The sequence below is a fragment of the Puma concolor genome, chromosome B2 (genome assembly GCF_028749965.1).
Source record: "Puma concolor isolate L17-30 chromosome B2, mPumCon1.1.hap2, whole genome shotgun sequence".
Lineage (NCBI taxonomy): Eukaryota > Metazoa > Chordata > Mammalia > Carnivora > Felidae > Puma > Puma concolor.
This window is the reverse complement of record NC_141671.1, coordinates 721,974-742,070: the sequence shown is the minus strand read 5'-3', so window position 1 is coordinate 742,070 and position 20,097 is coordinate 721,974. Positions and strand designations below refer to the sequence as shown.

Here is a 20,097-nt window from a genome sequence, read left to right as displayed (position 1 = left end):
GTACACCTGAAATAATGTAACATAGTGCATCGACTATACTTTAAAAATCCCATATTGGCTTCTGGTAGTTAGGAACTGCCTTGTGGCTCCAGCTCATTTGGAATCTTGTTCTCCACATTCACAGTAGAGAGGCCAGTTCCCTGAAAGCATCTTGTCCTGTCAACACTGGACTACAGAAGACATAAAGCTTCTCAAAGACCCCTTGCCTTTTTAATGAGTATTTTCCATTGGGTGCCCTCTGAGACATCACAGGAGTTAGCTGATTGGTTCTCTGCTTGTACACTATAAATCCTTGCTAACCTTCTTAACTCTGCTGTGCTGCCTACTTCACTATTCTCTCAAGGCACCTGCAGCAACTCCATTGCATCCATTGAACGTAATTGTGTCAGAGTTGTAATAGGACATCTCTGTGGTATTAGAATTGGATCCAGAGTTCTTTTTCAGGAGTTTAATTGTTAAATCTTGGGAAAGAGTCCCCATACCTATAAGCTTTCTTACATTCAGCTTTCTAGTCTGATTCTCCCCTGAGTTCCTGATGGCATTTTTCATTGGATACCTTTTCCTGTTTTGTCAAAGATTGATTTGCCATACATTTGTGAGGCCATGTCTGGCTTCTCTCTTCTATCCCATTGATCTATGTGTCTGTTTTTGTGACAGTACCATAGTGTCTTGATGACACTGCTTGTAATACAGCTGAAGGTCCATAATTATGATGCCTCCAGCTTTTTTTTTTCTTTTTCAACATTACTTTGTCTATTAGTGGTCTTTTCTGTTTCCCTGCAAATTTTAGGATTGTTTGTTATAGCTCTGTGAAGAATGCTGGTGTTATTTTGATAGGGATTGCACTGAATGTGTACATTGCTTTGAGTGTAACAATATTTGTTCTTCTGATCCATGAGCATGGAATGTTTTTCCATTTCCTTGTGTCTTCTTCAATTTCATTCACAAGCTTTCCATACTTTTCAGTGTACAGACCTTTTACCTCTTTGGTTAGGTTTATTCCTAGTTATCTTATGGGTTTTGGTGCAATTGTAAATTGAATCCACTCCTTGATTTCTCTTTCTGCTGCTTTATTATTAGTGTATAGAAATGCAACTGATTTCTCTATATTGATTTTATATCCTGCGACTTTGCTGAATTCCTGTATCAGCTCTAGCAGTTTTCTGGTGGAATTGTTTGGGTTTTCCACGGAGTGTATCCTGTCATCTACGAAGGGTGAAATTTTGACATTTTCTTTGCTTTGCCTTTTATTTTGCTTTGCTTTTATTTCCTCTTTGTATGCTTTTTATTTCTTTGTGTTGTTTGATTGCTGACGCTAGGACTTCCAACAATATGTTGAACACAGTGGTAACAACGGACTTCCCAGTCATGTTCCTGATCTTAGGGGGAAAAATCTCAGATTTTTCCCATTGAGGATGATATTACTTGTAGGCCTTTCAGATATGGCCTTTATGATATTGAGGTATGTTTCTTCTAACCCTACTTTCTTGAGGGTTTTTTTTTTTATCAAGAAAGGATACTGTATTTTGTAAAATACGTTTTCTGCATCCATTGAAAGAATAATATGATTCTTATCCTTTATTTTATTAATGTGACATATCACATTGATTGATTTGCTGATACTGACCCAGCCCTGCAGATCAGGAATAAATCCCATTTGAATATGGTTAACATATTTTTTAATGTACTTACTATTGAATTCAAATTGCTAGTATCTTGTTGAGAATCTTACATCCAAGTTCATCAGATATATTGGCCTGTAATTCTCCTTTCTAGTGGGATGTTTCTTGGTTTGGAAATCAGGTTAATGCTGTATCATAGAGTGAGTTTGGAAGCTTTCTTTCCATTTCTAATTTTTGGAACAGTTTGAAAATAGATATTAACTCTTCTTTAAAATTCCCCTAGAATTCCCCTGAGAGGTCATATGGCCCAGGACTCTTACTTGTTGGGAGATTTTTTTTTTTAACCAATTCAATTTCTTTGCTTCTTATGGGTCTGTTCAGATCTTTTATTTCTCCCTGTTTCAGTTTTGGTAGTGTGTGAGTTTCTAGGAATTTGTCTATTTCTTCCGTATTGCCTAGTTTGTTATTTATTTATTTATTTATTTATTTATTTATTTATTTATTTAACATCCAAGTTAGTATATGGTGCAACAATGACTTCAGGAGTAGATTCCTTAATGCCCCTTACCCATGTAGCCCATGCCCCCTCCCTCAACCCTTCTAGTAACCCTCTTTGTCCTCCGTATTTAAGAGTCTCTTATGTTTTGTCCTTCTACCTGTTTTTATATTATTTTTGCTTCCCTTCACTTATGTTGATCTGTTTTGTATCTTAAACTGCTCATATGAGTGAAATCATATATTTGTCTTTCTCTGAGTGACTAATTTCGCTTAGCATAATACCTTCTAGTTCTATCCATGTAGTTGCAAATGGCAGGATTTCATTCTTTTTGATTCCCAAGTAATACTCCATTGTGTGTGTATGTGTACACACACACACACACACACACACACACCACATTTTATTTATCCATTCATCTATCGATGCACATTTGGGCTCTTACCATACTTTGGCTATTGTCGATAATGCTGCTATAAACATTGGAGTGCATGTGCCCCTTCGAAACAGCATACTTGTATCCCTCGGATAAATACCTAGTAGTGCAATTGCTGGATCTTAGGGTAGTTCTATACTGTTTTCTAGAGTGGCTGCACCACTTTGCATTCCCACCAACAGGGCAAAAGAGATCCTCTTTCTCTGCATCCTCACCATCTGTTGTTGCTTGAGTTGTTAATGATAGCCATTCTGACAGGTGTGAGGTGGTATTTTATTGTGGTTTTGATTTGTATTCCTTGATGATGAGTGATGTTGAGCATTTTTTCATGTGCCTTTTTGCCATCTCGGTGTCTTCTTTTGAGAAGTGTCTATGTATGAGTTTTGCCCATTTCTTCACTGGATTATTTGCTTTTTGGGTGTTGAATTTGATAAGTTCTTTATATATTTTGGAAAGATATCCAAAATCTGATATGTTATTTGCAAATATCTTCTCCCATTCAGTCAGTTGCCTTTTAGCTTTGCTGATTGTTTCCTTCACTGTGCAGAAGATTTTTATCTTGATGAGGTCCCAATAGTTTACTTTTGCTTTTGTGTCACTTGCCTACGGAGATGTATTGAGTAAGAAGTTGCTGCAGCTGAGGTCAAATAAGTGTTTGCCTACTTTCTCCTCTAGGATTTTGATGGCTTCCAGTCTTACATTTAGGTCTTTCATCCATTTTGAGTTTATTTTTGTGTATGGTGTAAGAAAGTGGTCCAGATTCATTTTTCTGTATGTCGCTGTCCAGTTTTCCCAGCACCAATAGCTGAAGAGATTGTCTTTATTCCATTGGATATTCTTTCCCGCTTTGTCAAAGCTTAGTTGGTCACACCTTTGTGGGTCCGTATCTGGGTTCTCTACTCTGTTCCATTGATAAGAGTGTCTGTTTTTGTTCCAGTACCATACTGTCTTGATGATTACAGCTTTTTAAATACATCTTGAAATCCTGAAGAGTGATGCCTCCAGCTTCAGTTTTCTTTTTCAAGATTGCTTTGGCTATTAGGGGTATTTTCTGATTTCATACAAATTTTAGAATAGTTTGTTCTACCTCTGTGAATAATGTTGGTGTTATTTTGATAGGGATTGCATTGAATGTGTAGATTGCTTTGGGTAGTATCGACATTTGAACAATGTTTGTTCTTCTAATCCAGGAGCATGGAATATTTTTTTGGTGTGTCTTCTTCAATTTCTTTCAAAGCTTTCTATAGTTTTCAGTGTATAGATTTTTCATTTCCTTGGTTAGGTTTATTCCTAGCTGTTTTTTGTTCTTTTTTTGCAGTTGGAAATGGGATCAATTCCTTGATTTCTCTTTCTGTTGCTTCATTATTGGTATATAGAAATGCCATCAGTTTCTGCACGCTGATTTTATGTCCTGCAACTTGCTGAATTCATGGATCCATTCTAGCAGTTTTTTAGTGTAAATCTGGAGTTCCATATAGAGTTTCATGTCATCATTTGTGTTGTCTTACTGCTGAGGCTAAGACTTCCAATACTATGTTGAATAACAGTGACGAGAGTGGATATCCCTGTCATATTCCTGACCTTAGGGGGAAAGCTCTCAGTTTTTCGTGATTTAGGATGATATTACCATTGGGTCTTTCATATATGGCTTTTATGATCTCGAGGTATGATCCTTCTATCCCTACTTTATTGAGGGTTCTTATCAAGAAAAGATGCTGGGGGAGCCTGGATGGCTAAGTTGGTTAAGCGTCCAACTTCAGCTCAGGTCATGATTTCATGGTTCGTGAGTTTGAGCCCCACGTCAGGCTCTGTGCTGACAGCTCAGAGCCTGGAGCCTGCTTCAGTTTCTGTCTCTCTCTTTCTCTCTCTCTCTCTCTCTCTCTGCCCCTCCCCTGCTTGTGCTCTCGCTCTCTCTCTCTCTCTCTCTCTTTCTCTCTCTCTCTCTCAAAAATAAATAAATATTTAAATATTAAAAAAAAAGGATGCTGTATTTTGTCAAATGTTTCTCTGCATCTACTGAGAGGATCATGTTGTTCTTTTCCTTTCTTATATTGATGCAATGTATCACAATGATTGTTTGCAGATATTGAACCAGCTGTGCATCCCAGGTATAAATCCCACTTGATTGTGGTGAATATTTTTTTAATGTATTGTTGGATCCAGTTGGCTAGTATCTTGTTGAGGATTTTTGCATCTATGTTCATCAGGGAAGTTGGTCTATAGTTCTCCTTTTTAGTGAGGTCTTTATCTGGTTTTGGAATCAAGGTAATGTTGGCTTCATAGAAAGAGTTTGGAAGTTTTCTTTCCATTTCTATTTTTTGGGACAGTTTCAAGAGAATAGGTGTTAACTCTTTAAATGTTTGGTAGAATTCCCCTGGAAAGCCATCTGGCCCTGGACTCTTGTTTTTGTGGGGTTTTTTGGTGTGTGTGTGTGTGTGTGTTTTGTTTTGTTTTGTTTTGTTTTTTTGTGGGGGGAGATTTTTGATTACTAATTCGATTTCTTTACTGGTTATGGGTCTGTTCAAATTTTCTATTTCTTCCTGTCTCAGTGTTGGTAGTACATATGTTTCTAGGAATTTGTCATTTCTTCCAGATGGCCCATTTTATTGGCTTATACTTGCTCATAATATTCTCTTATTATTGTTTGTATTTCTGCAGTGATGGTTGTATATCTCTTTCATTCTTGATTTTATTTATTTGGGTCCTTTTCTTTTACTTTTTGGTAAAACTGGCTAGGGGGCTATCAATTTTGTTAATTCTTTCAAATAACCAATTCCTGGTTTCATTGATATATTCCACTGGATTTTTTGTTTGTTTGTTTGTTTGTTTGTTTTGGTTTCAATAGCATTGATTTCTGCTCTAATCTTTATTATTTCCTATATTCTGCTGGTTTTTGGTTGATTTGCTATTCTTTTTCCCAATTTTTGAGGTATAAGGTAAGGTTGTGTATCTGAGACCTTTCTTCCTTTAGGAAGTCCAGGATTGCTATACCCTTCCCTCTTATGAATGCCTTTGGTGCATCCCTGAGGTTTTGAGCTGTGATGTTATCATTTTCGTGGGCTTCCATGTAGTTTTTAAACTCCTCTTTAATTTCTTGGTTAGCCCATTTATTCTTTAGTAGGATGTTCTTTACTTTCCAAATATTTGTTATCTTTCCAAATTTTTTCTTGTGGTTGATTTCGAGTTTCATAGCATTATAGTCTGAAAATATGGCCGGTATGATCTCGATCTTTTTGTACTTGTTGTGGGCTGATTTGTGTCCCAGTATGTGATCTATTCTGGAGAATGTTCCATGTGCACTAGAGAAGAATGTGTATTCTGCTGCTTTAGGATAAAGTGTTCTGAATATATCTGTGAAGTCCATCTGGTCCACTGTGTCATTCAAAGCCATTGTTTCCTTGTTATTTTCTGTTTAGATGATCTCTCCATTATGGGAAGTGGGGTGTTGAAGTCCCCTACTATTATGGTATTATCAATGAGTTTCTTCTTTATGTTTGTGATTAATTGATTTATATATGTGGGTATGCCACGTTTGGAGCATAAATGTTTATAATTGTTAGGTCTTCTTGGTGTATAGACCCCTTGATTATGATATAATGCCCTTCTTCATATCTTGTTATGGTCTTTATTTTATTTTTTAATATGAAATTTATTGTCAAATTGGTTTCCATACAACACCCAGTGCTCATCCCAAAAGGTGCCCTCAATTCCTCCCATCCCCCATCAACCCTCAGTTTGTTCTCACTTTTTAAGAGTCTCTTATGCTTTGGCTCTCTCCCTTTCTAACCTCTTTTTTTTTCTTCCCCTCCCCCATGGACTTCTGTTAAGTTTCTCAGGATCCACATAAGAGTGAAAACATATGGCATCTGTCTTTCTCTGTATTACTTATTTCACTTAGCATAATACTCTCCATCTAAATTGTCTGATATAAATATGGCTACTCCAACTTTCTTTTGGCAACCACTGGCATGATAGATGGTTTTCCAACCCGTATTTTCAATCTGAAGGTGTTGTTAGGTCTAAAATGGGTCTCTTGTAAAAAGCATATAGATCAGTCTTGTTTTCTTATCCATTCTGTTACCCTATGTCTTTTGATTGGAGTGTGTAGACCATTGATGTAGAGTGAGTACTGAAAGACATGAATGTATTGCCATTATGTCACCTGTGGAGTTAGAGTTTCTGGTAGTGTTTTCTGGTCCTTTCTTGTCTTTGTTGCTTTTGATCTTTTGGTTGTTGTTGGGTTTGGTTTCTTTCTTTTTTTTTCATCTTTTCTCCCCTCAGAGACTCCCCCTTAAAATTTCTTGCAAGGCTGGTTTAGTGGTCATGAACTCCTTTAATTTTTGTCTGGGAAACTTTTTATCTCTCCTTCTATTTTGAATGACAGCCTTGCTGGATAAAGAATTCTTGGCTGCATATTTTTCTGATTCAGCACTTTGAATATATCCTCCCACTCCTTTCTGGCCTGCCAAGTTTCTGTGGTTAGGCCTGCTATGAACTTGATCTGTCTTCCCTTGTAAGATAAGGACTTTTCTTCTCCCTTGCTGCTTTCATGATTCTTTCTTTGCCTGAATATTTTGTGAATTTGACTATGATATGCCTTGTTGATGGTCAGTTTTTGTTTAATCTAATGGGAGTTCTCTGTGTTTCCTGTATTTTGATGTCTGTGTCTTTGCCCAGGTAGAAGAGTTTTCTGCTATGATTTGGTCACATAAATTTTCTACCCCTTTTTCTCTCTCTTCATCTTCTGGGAATCTATGATTTTGATATTCCTTTTTAATGAGTCACTAAGTTCTCTAATTTTTATTTTGTGCTCTTTTGCCTTAGTCTCCCTCTTTTTTTTCTGCTTCATTATTCTCCAGAAGTTTGCCCTCTATTTCACTGATTTGCTGCTCTGCCTCATCCAGCCTGGCTGCCATGGCATCCATTCGAGATTGCAGCTCAGTCAGAGCATTTTAAATTTCATCCTGAATAGATTTTACCTCTTTTATTTGCACAGAAAGGGATTCTGTGGTTTTTTTTCCAACCCCAGCTAGTATTCTTATTATCGTGATTCTCAATTCTGGTTGAGACATCTTGCTTGCATCTGTGTTGATTAAGTCTCTGGATGTCATTTCTTCCTGTTGCTTCCTTTGGGGTGATTTCCTTCATTTCATCATTTTGGAGAAAGAAAATAAATTAATAAGGGGAAAATAAAATTAAAAAAATTAAAAACAACACAAATAAATCAAATAAAGGATGCTAGATCCTATATATATTTTTGTTTGATTCTTGAAAGAAGCTTGATAGATTAGAGAAAAAAGGGAAAGATAAGAAAAAGAAAGAAAAAGGAAATCGTTTGAAAATTTGAAAAAAATGAATATAGTAAAATAGAATAAATGAATGATAAAAGTAAAATAGAATTTTAAAAATTTGCAAACAGTAAAAAATATAGTAGAAAAAAATTAAAAATCTTTTTAATAAAAATTGAAAACAAAAAGATTTTTTGTCTTTCTGTATTCAAGAATAAGAGAAAAAAAGAAAAAGAAAAAATTGAATAAAAGAACCAGCAAACAGAATGAAGTACGATTGAAATGATATCTGGTTTTCCATAGAAGTCAAGCTATGAAGCACTTTATAGTCTGTTAACTAAGCACATAAAGAGACTTGTGTTCTTTAAGAGCACTGTTGGCCCAGATGGATGGAGCTTATTATAACAGCTCCATTCTCCAACAGATTGTACCGCTTAGCTTACTGGGATGGCTTGTTATGTTTCCTGTAGGTGTGTATGCACATGCATTGGAGGGGTGAAAATGGAGTCACCAGCTATCCAGTCCCTAGTATCAAAACTCTGCTCTTTCCACAACTGGCAATCAAGCACCTCTTCTTTCTCTCTGGCTTGTATCTACTCCCTGCTTCTACGCTGTCTATAATCAAGCCATCAGGCGGCCATATGGCACCTCCTTTCTGAGTTTTATCACAGATGCAGCTGTGTCTTCTAACCCCTCACTTCTGAGGGACTGAATCTTTGACCCCCTCAGACCCTCTGGGAGAGGGGCTCACTGAGCAGTGACTGGGTGCTGGCTGCACCCAGGAACATTCACTAGACAGCACTGCTGCTGATACCCAGAGACTGTGTCTGGGCACCAGCCCACCCCAGAAAAAGTTCACATGATCGTGTAGCAGCAGCATTTCAGGGATTATGGAAAAATCATAACACACACCTGGAGTCAGGCTTCACCCTTAATGTCCTTGTTCCAGCACCAGCAAATGTGGTTGTTCTCTGGGGTCTGCTGGGACCTTTGCCTGTGGGGAGGCCACACAGTCTGTACCAAATATCCTCCCAGCCGGGGAACCACCTCTCCCTGTATGGCCTGAGGACACTGAGGACCTCCCTCTCTGCTCCTAGGAATTTTCCCTGCCCACCAGAGCACTATCAGGTATTGAGCTGCGGAGTTTCAGACTCTGTGCTCCACCATTTATAGAATCTTAATGGAATTTAAACCCTCTCCTTTTTCCTTTCTCCCTTTTTTGTTCAGTCCCTGTGGCTGTTTCCACTTTTCCACTTTCTCTCCAGCTACTTTTGGGCACAGGGGGTGCGTTTCCCGCACTCTCCCCCACTTACATCCTCTCTCCACAAGCAAAAACAGCTCCCTGCCCTCCGCAGCTTCTCTCTCCCCCCAGTTCACCTCTCCGTGCCATGTACCTGCTGAGTTCTGTGGTTCAGGTTGTGCAGATTGTTGTGTTAATCCTCAAATCAGTTTTCTAGGTGTAGAAGATGGTTGAGTGTTGATCTGTCTGCATTTCAGGAAGAGATGCAAAAAACTTCCATGCTGTTCTGTCATCTCAGCCCCTGGGGTATGATCGTTGATTTAAATTCTGGACCTAGCATATCATTTTTATCTGTCTTGATTACATCCCTGGCTGTGATGTTTTTCTTTCTTTTGGGATGAATTCACTTGTTTTGACATTTTTCTGGTTTCTGTCTTCTTCTGTGTGTTAGGAAAGCCTGTTACCTTTCCTGTTCCTGCAAGTAATGGCTATATTAAGAAGAGGTCATATATGGTCCAGGGGCTGGCATTTCAGGAAGTGTCTCTCATGTATGTTTTGTGCATTGTGCTGTTGTGTTTTGGCTGCTCTTTCCCTTAGATCAGTCTGCTGCAGTTTCTCCTTGCCTGCAGTGAGGAGTGTTTGGACCTTGTCCAGTGTGGTGAATTTTGACTAGGTATGCTTTGGCCAGCTTGTTAAAATAAGCCTGATCCTATTTCTACTAGAGCTGAAGCTTCTCAGCACCCTATAACCAGTAGTCTTGGTGGGTGTGGGGGTTTGTGCTGGTCTTCTGGGGGGGGGTGTGTGTGGCTGCTGTTGCTGTGGCTTTCAGGCATACTTGCCCTAGGAAGAGGCACCTGCAGAGCACATGGGGGCAGGGCTTGGTGTAACTGTCTCAAGGCTCCCACTGTGGGCATTAGGATGCTCACGGATGTGGTTTGTGCTCTTGGGTGGGGGCATAAAAATTGGTGTCACCGATGTTCTCTCCCAGAGAGGGGAGTTCCTGCCTGCTGCCACCCAGTAAACCCTCACAAAAAAGTGAACACTCTCCCCTCATGTGTTCCAGGCTTCTCTGAGACCCCTGCCTTCAGCCTGTGTCCAGACCATCTGCCTCTGGCAGTGCAGCATATCTGTGTTTTATCTCAGGCATGCCAGCAGAGTTTCAAACTCTATATTTTAGGGACCTGGTGAGGCATGGCACCTGTGCTCATCCTCTGGGGGAGGGTCTCATTGTGCTGGGGCTGTTTTTTCCCAGAAGGGCTGTCACAGGAGTGTACAGATACTTGGAGTTTAGAATAAAATGCAGTAAAAAGCCAGACTCCAGGTTTGCTGCCCTCAGCAGCTGTCTCTGCCCCTGTGCTAATGAATGGGGCAGCACAATGGTGTCAGCCGGCTCTTCTGTCCCCTGAGAGCTGGTGCTGCCTCTCCCAAATGCACTCCAAGAAAGGTAACTGTTTATTCCAGTGTGAACCAGTGAATCCTCAGTCCATGCTGTATGCTCTCAGGCCTCTACCTTCCTTCTCCATAGGAGCACAACTATGTTTCCTGTTCTCCCCAGCAGCCACTGTGCTGATTTCTACAGGTGCGGTCTTTGAACTCTGCTTGTTGTGAAAACTTGGGATAATCAGCCTGTCTAGTTTTACCAGTCAGTGGTTTGGGGGAAATGTTTTTCTCATGCAATCCCCTGTGTAATGCACTCTCTCTGATCAGGTCTCCCTCCCCTCTGCAGTGCGTACAATTCTTTTCTTCCCATAGATGTACATTTTTTTTCTCTCAGTAATCAGACTGATTTCTTGGGTAATGAGAATCATTTGATATTTATCAAGCTGTGTTTGAGGGACAAGGCAAGGATAAGGTCCCCCTACAACTCACCATCTTAGCCTCAAACACATTGACAAAGAGATCTTAAAGGTCATGGCTAAAATGGCTTAAAGTCTTCTGTTTCTGTGGAGAAGATGTTTAAGGTTTTATTTGTCCCTGGAAGTAATCCTAAGAAGGCTGTGGTCTAGAGGTGGGACAGGAGAGCCATTTCAGCATGTATGTATGTAAATTTTATTTAAATCCAAGGTGGTTAACATGTAGTGTAATCATGGTTTCAGGAGTAGAATTCAGTGGTTCATAACTTCCATACAACACCCAGTGCCCATCACAACGAGTTCCTTCCTTAATGCCCATCACCCAACTAGCCCATCTACCCACCCACCTTCCCTCTAGCAACCCTTAGTTTGTTCTCTGTATTTAAGAGTTTCTTATGGTTTGCCTCCCTCTTTGTTTTTATCTTGTTTTGGCTTCCATTCCCTTATGTTCACCTGTTGTGTTTCTTAAATTCTACGAGTGATATCATATGTTATTTCTCTTTCTCTTTCTGTCTTTTGCTTAGCATAATACCCTCTAGTTCCATCCACGTTGCTGCAAATGACAAGATTTCATTCTTTTTGTTGGCTAATATTCCATTGTATGTATGTATGTGTATGTGTGTACATATATATACATATATGTGTGGCTAAAATGGCTTACAGTCTTCTGTTTTTGTATGTATGTATACACACACCACATCTTCTTTACCATTTGTATCCTTTATACATACACAGTTGCCTTTTAGTTTTGTTGATTGTTTCCTTTCCTGTGCAGAAGGTTATTTTTTTTTATCTTAATTGAGATCCAAGTATTTCATTTTTGCTGTTTTTTCCCTGGTCTCTGGAGACATGTCTAATAAGTTGCTGTGGCTGAGGACAAAGAGGTTGCTTCCTGTTTTCTACTTTAGGATTTTGATGCTTTCCTTGTCTTACATTTAGGTCTTTCATCCATTTTGAGTTTATTTTTATGTATGGTGTAAGAAAGTGATCAAGGTTCATTCTTCTGCATGTCACTGTCCAGTTTTTCAAGTGCCATTTACTAAAGAGACTGTCTTTTTTCCATTGGATATTCTCACCTGCTTTGTAGAAGATTAGTTGACTATACCTTTGTGGGTCCATTTCTGGTCTATTGAGCTATGTGTTTTTGTGCCAGTACCATACTGTATTGGTCATTACAGCATTGTAATACAGCTTGAAGTCTGGAGTTGTGATGTCTCTAAGTTTGGTTTTCTTTCTCAACATGGCTTTGGTTATTTGGGGCCTGTTCTCCCTAAAAATTTTAGAATTGTTTGTTATAGCTCTTAAAGAGTTCTGGTGTTATTTTGATAGAGATTGCATTGAATGAGTGGACTGTTTTGGGTAGTGTTGACATTTTACCAATATTTTTTCTTCCAATCCATGAGCATGAAATTTGTTTTCTATTTTTTTGGTGTTCTTTCACTTTCTTTCATAAACTTTCTGTAGTTTTCATACAAGAGATCTTTTACATCTCTGGTTGTTTATTCCTAGGTATCTTATGGTTTTTGGTGCAATTGTAAATGGGATCAATTCTTTGATATATTTCTGCTGCTTCATAAATGCAACTAATTTCTGTACATTGGTTTTATATCCTACGACTTTGCTGATTTCATGTATCAGTTCTCATAGTTTTTTTTGGTGGAGTCTTTTGGGTTTTCCACATACAAAGAGTGAAAGTTTGACTGCATACTAGCCAATTTGGATGCTTTTATTTCTTTTTGTTGTCTTATTGCTGAGGCTAGGACACTCAGTGGTATGTTGAACAACACTGGTGAGAATGGACATCCCTATCATGTTCCTGACCTTAGGGGGAAAGATTTCAATTTTTTCCCATTGAGGATGATATTAGTTGTGGGTGTTTTCTGTATGTTCTTTATGATATTGGGTTATGTTATACCTCATCCTTCTATCCCTACATTCTTGAGGGTTTTTATCAAGAAAGGATGCTGTATTTTGTCAAATACTTTTTCTGCATCTATTGAGAGGATCATGTGGTTCTTATCCTTTCTTTTATTAATGTCATGTATCACATCAATTGAGTTGTGAATATTGAACCAGCCCTACAACCCAGGAATAAATTCCACTTGGTCGTGGTGAATAAATCTTTTAATGTATTGTTGGATCCAGTTTCCTAGTATCTTGTTGAGAATGTTTGCATCCATGTTCATTATGAAGATTGGTCTGTAGTTTTCCTTTTTAGTGAGGTCTATGTCTGGTTTTGGAATCAAGGTAATGATGGCCTCATAGAAAGAGTTTGGAAGTTTCTCTTCCATTTCTATTTTTTTTGGAACAGCTTTAAAAGAACAGGTGTTTACTCTTCTTTAAATTGCTGGTAGAATTCCCCTGGAAAGCCATCTGGCTCTGGATTCTTGTTTGTTGGGAGGTTTTTGATTACTGATTCAATTTCTTTACTGATTATGGGTCTGTTCAAATTTTCTATTTTTTTTCCTGTTTCAGTGTTGGTAGTTTATATGTTTCTAGGAATTTGTCCATTTCTTCCAGATGGCCCAATCCGTTGGCATGTAATTGCTCTTAATATTCTTATTATTGTTTGTATTTCTGAGGTACTTGTGATTTCTCTTCTTTCATTCATGATTTTATATATTTGGTTCCTTTCCTTTTTCTTTTTGTAAATCTAAAAGGATTTATCAATTTTGTTAATTTTTTTAAAGACCCAGCTCCTAGTATTGTTGATATGTTCTACTGTGTTGTTGTTGTTGTTGTTATCATTGATTTCTGCTCTAATCTTTGTTATTTCCCTCCTTCTGGCTTTGAGCTTTATTTGCTGTTCTTTTTCCAGCTCTTTGAAGTGTAAGGTTAGGTTGTGTATTTGATATCTTTCTTCCTTCCTTAGGAGGGCCTGGATTGCCATATACTTCCCTCTTATGACTGCCTTTGCTGCATCCCAGACCTTTTGCATTGTCGTGTTTTCATTTTCATTGACTTCCATGTACTTTTTCAATTCTTCATTAATTTCTTGGTTAACCTCTTCATTCATTCTTCTTCTTTAATCTCCAGATATTCATGGTCTTTCAATTTTGTGTGTGTGTGTGTGGCTAAAGTTAGTGTTGTGTTCTAAAAACATGCGTGGTATGCTGTCTTTGTGTACTTGTTGAGGACTGATCTGTGATCTAGTAAGTGATCTATTCTGGACAATGTTCAATGTACACTTGAGAAAAATGTGTATTCTGATGCTCTAGTATGAAATGTTCTGAATATATCTGTGAAGTCCATCTGGTCCAGTGTGTCATTCAATGTCATGGTTTCCTTGTTGGTTTTCCTTAGATGACCTATTTTTTTTTCAACGTTTATTTATTTTTGGGACAGAGAGAGACAGAGCATGAACGGGGGAGGGGCAGAGAGAGAGGGAGACACAGAATCAGAAACAGGCTCCAGGCTCTGAGCCATCAGCCCAGAGCCTGACGCGGGGCTCGAACTCACGGACCGCGAGATCGTGACCTGGCTGAAGTCGGACGCTTAACCGACTGCGCCACCCAGGCGCTCCTAGATGACCTATTTATTGATGTAAGTTGGGGGGGGGGGGTAAAAATAACCTACTATTATTGTATTATTATCAATGTGTTCCTTTATGTTTGTGATTGGTTATATATTTGGGTACTGTCATATAGGGGGCATAAATATTTATAATTGTTAAATCTTCTTGGTGGATAGACCCCTTAATTATAATGCCCTTCTTCATCTCTTGTGACAGTCTTTTAAAATCTAGTTTGTCTGATGTTTGGTTATTCTTTTTATATCCACTAGCATTATAGATGGTTCTTCATCCCCTTATGTCCAATCTGCAGGTGCCTTTAGGTATCAGATGAGTCTCTTGTAGGTAGGCAGCATATAGATGAATCTTGCTTTTTTTTTTTCTTAATCCATTCTGATACCCTACATCTTTTGATAGGACCATTTAGTCTGTTGACATTTAGAGTGATTATTGAAAAATATAATTTTAGTTCCATTTTGATGCTCTCTGGTCATTGCCAGTCTTTGTTGCTTTTGGTCTTTTCTGTTTTGTTTCCACTCAGAGTACCCCTGAAAATTTCTTGCATGGCTGGTTTAGTTGTCTCAAACTCCTTTAGTTTTGTCTGGGAAACTTTATCTCTATTTTGAATGACAGCCTTTCTGGGTAAAGAATTCTTGGTTGCATATTTTCCATTCATTATGTTGTGTATATACTGCCACTCCTTTTTGGCCTGCGAGGTTTCTGTGGACAGATCTTTTGCGAACCTGCTCTCTCTTTCCTTGTAGGTGAATGATTTTTCCCCTTTGCTTCTTTCATGATTCTTTCCTTGTCTGTGTATTTTGTGAATTTAACTATGATATGCCTTGATTATGGTACGTTTTTGTTGAATCTAATGGGAGTTTTCTGTGCTTCATGGATTTTGATATCTGTGCCCTTCCCTTATTAGGAAAGTTTTCAGCTATAATTTCCTCACATAAACCTCTGCCTTTTTTTCTGTCTCTCCATCTTCTGGGATTCTTATGATGTGAATTTTATTCCTCTTTAATAAGTTACTGAGTTCTCTAAGTCATATTATCTTTTGCCTTTGTTTCCCTCTTTTTGTCTGTGCCATCATTTTCATAATTTGACCTTCTATATCACTGATTTGCTGCTCAAAATTTGCTGCAATTCAAAATTGCATCTCATTTATAACATTTTTAACTTCATCCTGACTAGGTTTTAGTTCATCTCTGCAAAAAGGGAGTCACTGGTTTCATCTATGCTCTTTACTTTTTTTTCTATTTGACAATTTATAATTTTTAAAATTTAAATCCAAGCTAATTAACATATAGTATAATAATTTCAGTAGAATTTAGTGATTTATCACTTACATATAACACCCAGTGCTCATCCCAAGTGTCCTCCTTAATGCCCCTCAGCCATTTAGCCCTTCCCCTCACCCAACACCCTGCCAGCAACCCTTAGCTTGGTCTCTGTATTTGAGTCTCTTATTGTCTCCTATTTTTATATTTTTTCTTCCCCTCTCTTTTGTACCTTAAATTCCATGAGTGAAATTATAGATTTCGTGTAGCACACTCTAGTTCCACCCACGTTGCTGCAAAAAAGATTGCATTCTTTTGATCCCTGAGTAATATTGCATTGTGTGTGTGTACACCAGTCGACAGACATTTGGTCTCTTTTCATACTTTGGATATTGTCAATAGCGCTGGTATAAAGCATTGGGGTGCATGTGCCCCTTCAAATCATCTGTATCATTTGGATAAATACCTAGTAGTGCAATTGTTGGGTCATAGGGTAGCTTTAGTTGTAATTTTTTGAGGGACCTCCACTGTTCCCCACAGTGGATGAATTTCCACCAAAAGTGCAAAAGGGTTGTTCTTTTTTTGCATCCTCGCCAACATCTGTTGTTGTCTGAGTTGTTAATCTTAGTTATTTTGACAGGTGTGAGGTGAGAGCATGTTGTTTAACCTCCATATATTTGTTGTCTTCCTCGGTTTTTGTTTTTTGGTTGACATCAAGTTTTGTTGTGGTCGGAAAAGATGCATTGTTGTAGACTCTGGGTCTAGGGTTCTTTCTTGTCTGGCAAGAAAGAGGGATGCAGGATTAAATGCGAGAGATGGGTAATATCTGGGAAAAGACAAGAGCCCTGAATAAGCATTCTTGCCCCATTTTTATTAGAATCAGAAGGCTTACACACATGCTGATGGACATGCAACTCGTGGACGTGAGGGAAAGGGGGTCTTGAAGATATCCAGGGTTAGGGGTTTGGGTTAATACAAAGCAAAATCCTGGTGCCAGGTGGCTGGGCAAAAGGTTGTTTACAGGAGACATGAGGTACCACCTCTGTTTATCTTAGCCTAGGGGATAAGACAGAGCACATAACCTAAGGTTTAACTAGACACCTTTCTTTTGCTAATAAGCTCCACTGTGGCAGTATCACCTGCAGCACAGCAGTCCATAGCCCTGTTTACCTAGTTTGGTCCTTCCTTCCTTCCTGTGAAAGCAGATTTATGCTATAGTACTAAATTGGGGGTGGGGGTGCTTTTGCCCTGAATACCTAATCTTGCTTACCTCATCTATCTTTGTATTGGGGGCCTTTTCCCCCCTTCTCTATCCTTGTATGCCTAATCTTGTTTACCCAAACTTGGGTGTGAGCATCCTATGGCTTCATGATTCTTTATGCCTTGTTAACCGATCAGCGCAGGCTCAGGGAATTCCTAACCTTATTCCCCACAGTTCCCCCTTTTTTGTTTTTTGTGGTTCTTCTAGTTTTGTGTTCAAGGACCGTCATGACGAGCTCCAGGTCCTTCTTTTGCTCTTGGATGGTCTGACGGGTGATTCTACAAAGACATAAAAAGAGACATAGTAAAAGCATTCCACTTCTGAGAGTTATCCAGAATTTGAGATGGGTGCTAACTGTGAGAAAGGATCTAGGTCATGCCACATTGCCCAAGAATCAGCCCATTCATTTTTTACCTGACCCTCTGCATATTGTAGCTGTTGGTGCAAAGTCATATCTGAATTTTCTATGTTGTCAGAGAGGTAGGAAGAAAAGACACTGTGAAGGTGTGTCTGGACAGCATCACAAGCTTGGGAGTGATTATAAGTAATGCCAGTCATGCAGATATGCTGGTAGTTATGGTCACAGGGCAGCTTAGAATAGAGGAACAAAGCCTCCTGTGTCTTTCCAATAAATTCCACTGCAGCCTTAAGAGCTTGAAAGTGGGCCAAAAGTAGTTTATCAGTGGAAGTCGGGCTTATAAATTTTTTGGTAGTATTGACCATAAATTTATTAAGGGCATGGGCTGTCTAGATAGTATGACACAGCCTGATTCCAGCTACAGTAGCAGAGGTGATAATGCTTATTGCTCCTAGGATGCCCATGTTTAGCAGGCCAACAAATCCTTTTCACCTTACAGTAGAGTGCCAGTGCTGAACAAGCTTGGAAACTGCCTAGTCCTGATAGATGCATATGGGGCTCAGAGCTATTAACAGGAACCCAGGCTGAGATACTCTAAGTACTAATAAAGAGAAAATATTTAATTGTGTGATGTTATCATTACTTATGCAGGAGAGAAAGCAGCCGTGGGAGGTAGAGATGATATAATTATTTTCTTGTTGTTGGATCTGTAAAGTGGAGGTAGCAAAGAGAACATAGGGAGAAGGAACACAAATAGTGATCTATGCAAATTGGTCATTGTGCAGGGAGGCCCAAGTTAGGTTAGTATGCTGATTTACATATTTTTTTTGGGGGGGGGGCAGCTAACAGTACGAGTGAAGAAGGTAAGATCTAGCTTCCAAAGATTAACAAGCCACTTTTAATTTCCCTTTATGAGCAGAAATTATAGAGCCAAACCTCCATCTTTCCAAAAAATAGTCTCCCTACCAAACTGGTCAAAGTATATGGTCTTAGAATGTTTTGTTTCAAGATGTCCTCTAGGACCCCTGTCAGTAATAGTCCAATTACCCCAGTGAAGATTATGCTCAGTCTCTCCATAACAGGTTGTCCAAGAAATATTCCAGGGGTGGTCTATTTGAGACTAGAGCAAGCTGTAACATTAGGAGTGTGAGATAGGTTTGTTTTTTGAGGTATATCAAAGGTTGTAGCTGAGAAAAAGGTAAAATTGTCTGGTTTTGTAGAGGTTTTGGGCTGTACATACAAAAGCCAGTTGATTTTTAGTTTAAGACAAGCAGATAAGTTGCTAAGTTTGGTAACATACATAGGAGGTGCTGAAGTAAGCCACCATCGAGGTCTTGGCATATAAGTCAATGTTCTTGTTCAGTTTGGAAGGGTGGGTAAAGGTTGGCTCCCCCTATTAGTTTAGTGTCATTTTTGCTAATAAGAATATCCCAGTCTAGGAGTGTTAAGCTGTGGACAACTGAGCACAAGGAGTATAATTAGGGTTACCCATACCTAATTTTTGTCCATGATGGAGATTAAGGCCTTCAGGTGCGAGTGGGGGTCTATGCAATATCATTGAGTTGTAAGAGGATGCTCTCCTGGTTAGGCAGGTGTTTTAAGGCTTCCCTATGTTATATCAGGGGCAAGGACTTGCATTTGCAGAGTGGCTTCAGGATGAGGAGTCAATGAAAAGGCTTCTTCCATCTGGAAAAGGGGGCTGGTGGCCGCTCACTCAGAGTCTGTCTCTGGGAGTGTTGGTTCACTGGAAGATATCCTGGGAGTCTCCATGATGCCATGGTAAGGCTTCACCAACCGAAAGGGAATCCACAGAAGTCTGAAATCTGAAAGAACACAAGCATATCCTCAACCCCAGGTGAGAAGTTTAGTGGGCCCAGTTCACATGGGCTGCTCTTTAGGGGTATTGCATAGCACCATAGGGTGAGAGGGTTTATCTTATTTTGAAGAATGTCACTCATCTGCAGTTAGTCTTTAAGGATTAATATTTAAAAAGTTAAGAGTAGGACAGGGGCCAACATGGTGGAGAAGAAGGGGCATCCACACTTCCCGTGTCTCTCAAATAAAGAAGTGCTAAAGCCAAAGGACTTTGAACCCCAAGAGTCTGGGAGGAAAAGAGGCCGAGTCTAAAATGGAGACACCAAGACATCCTTGGCAGGCTATAGGACAGTGATTGCAAACTGGGGGAGATAAAACAGGCTGTGTAGGCACAGAAGGGAGGCATCCCCTTCTATGGAGAGACAAAGGGAAGAGAAAGAGTGGCTGGAGAAGTGTAGGACTATATCTTGACAAGAGATAAACCTCGGACTGGGACTGAGAGGGATCCTATCTCTAACTGCGGGGCTTTCTTCAGACTCTGGCCAGCTGCCTTTTTTGTGCACCTGGGGAGGAGCAGTCCACAGGAGAAAGTGATCCCCTCCCTGGAGTGTTGCACAATAGGATGAAGCCTGCCTATGTCTGCCACCCCAGGGCTCAGTGGTTGGGGCGAGGGCACAGTAGGAGAAAGTGGCTCCCTCCCTGGAATACAGTGGTACAGGACAAAGCCTGCCTGCATCCACCACCCCCAGGGCTAGGTGACGAGGTCAGCATAGTCCACAGTAGAAGGCGGTCCTCCCTGAAATGCAGCAGCACAGACAAAGCCATCCAGTACCACATATTGGGCCACACTGAGAGGGGCTTCCCTAATGCCAGAGAGCACAGAGCAGGACTTTGAATCCTAGACAAGGGCAGGGTCAGGGGAGTCAGTGGAGCAAGA

At 39.5% G+C, this 20,097-nt stretch overlaps 1 long non-coding RNA gene across 1 annotated transcript; it reads right to left on the bottom strand.

The window, feature by feature from the left end:
* Window positions 1–16,576: 16,576 nt before the first annotated feature.
* On the bottom strand, window positions 16,577–19,160 carry LOC147580537 (uncharacterized). Its single transcript, XR_015250748.1, has 2 exons — window positions 18,840–19,160; window positions 16,577–17,265 (listed from the first exon to the last, which is right to left on the bottom strand). It is a non-coding gene; the product is annotated as an uncharacterized LOC147580537 (long non-coding RNA).
* Between the last annotated feature and the right edge of the window lie 937 nt (window positions 19,161–20,097).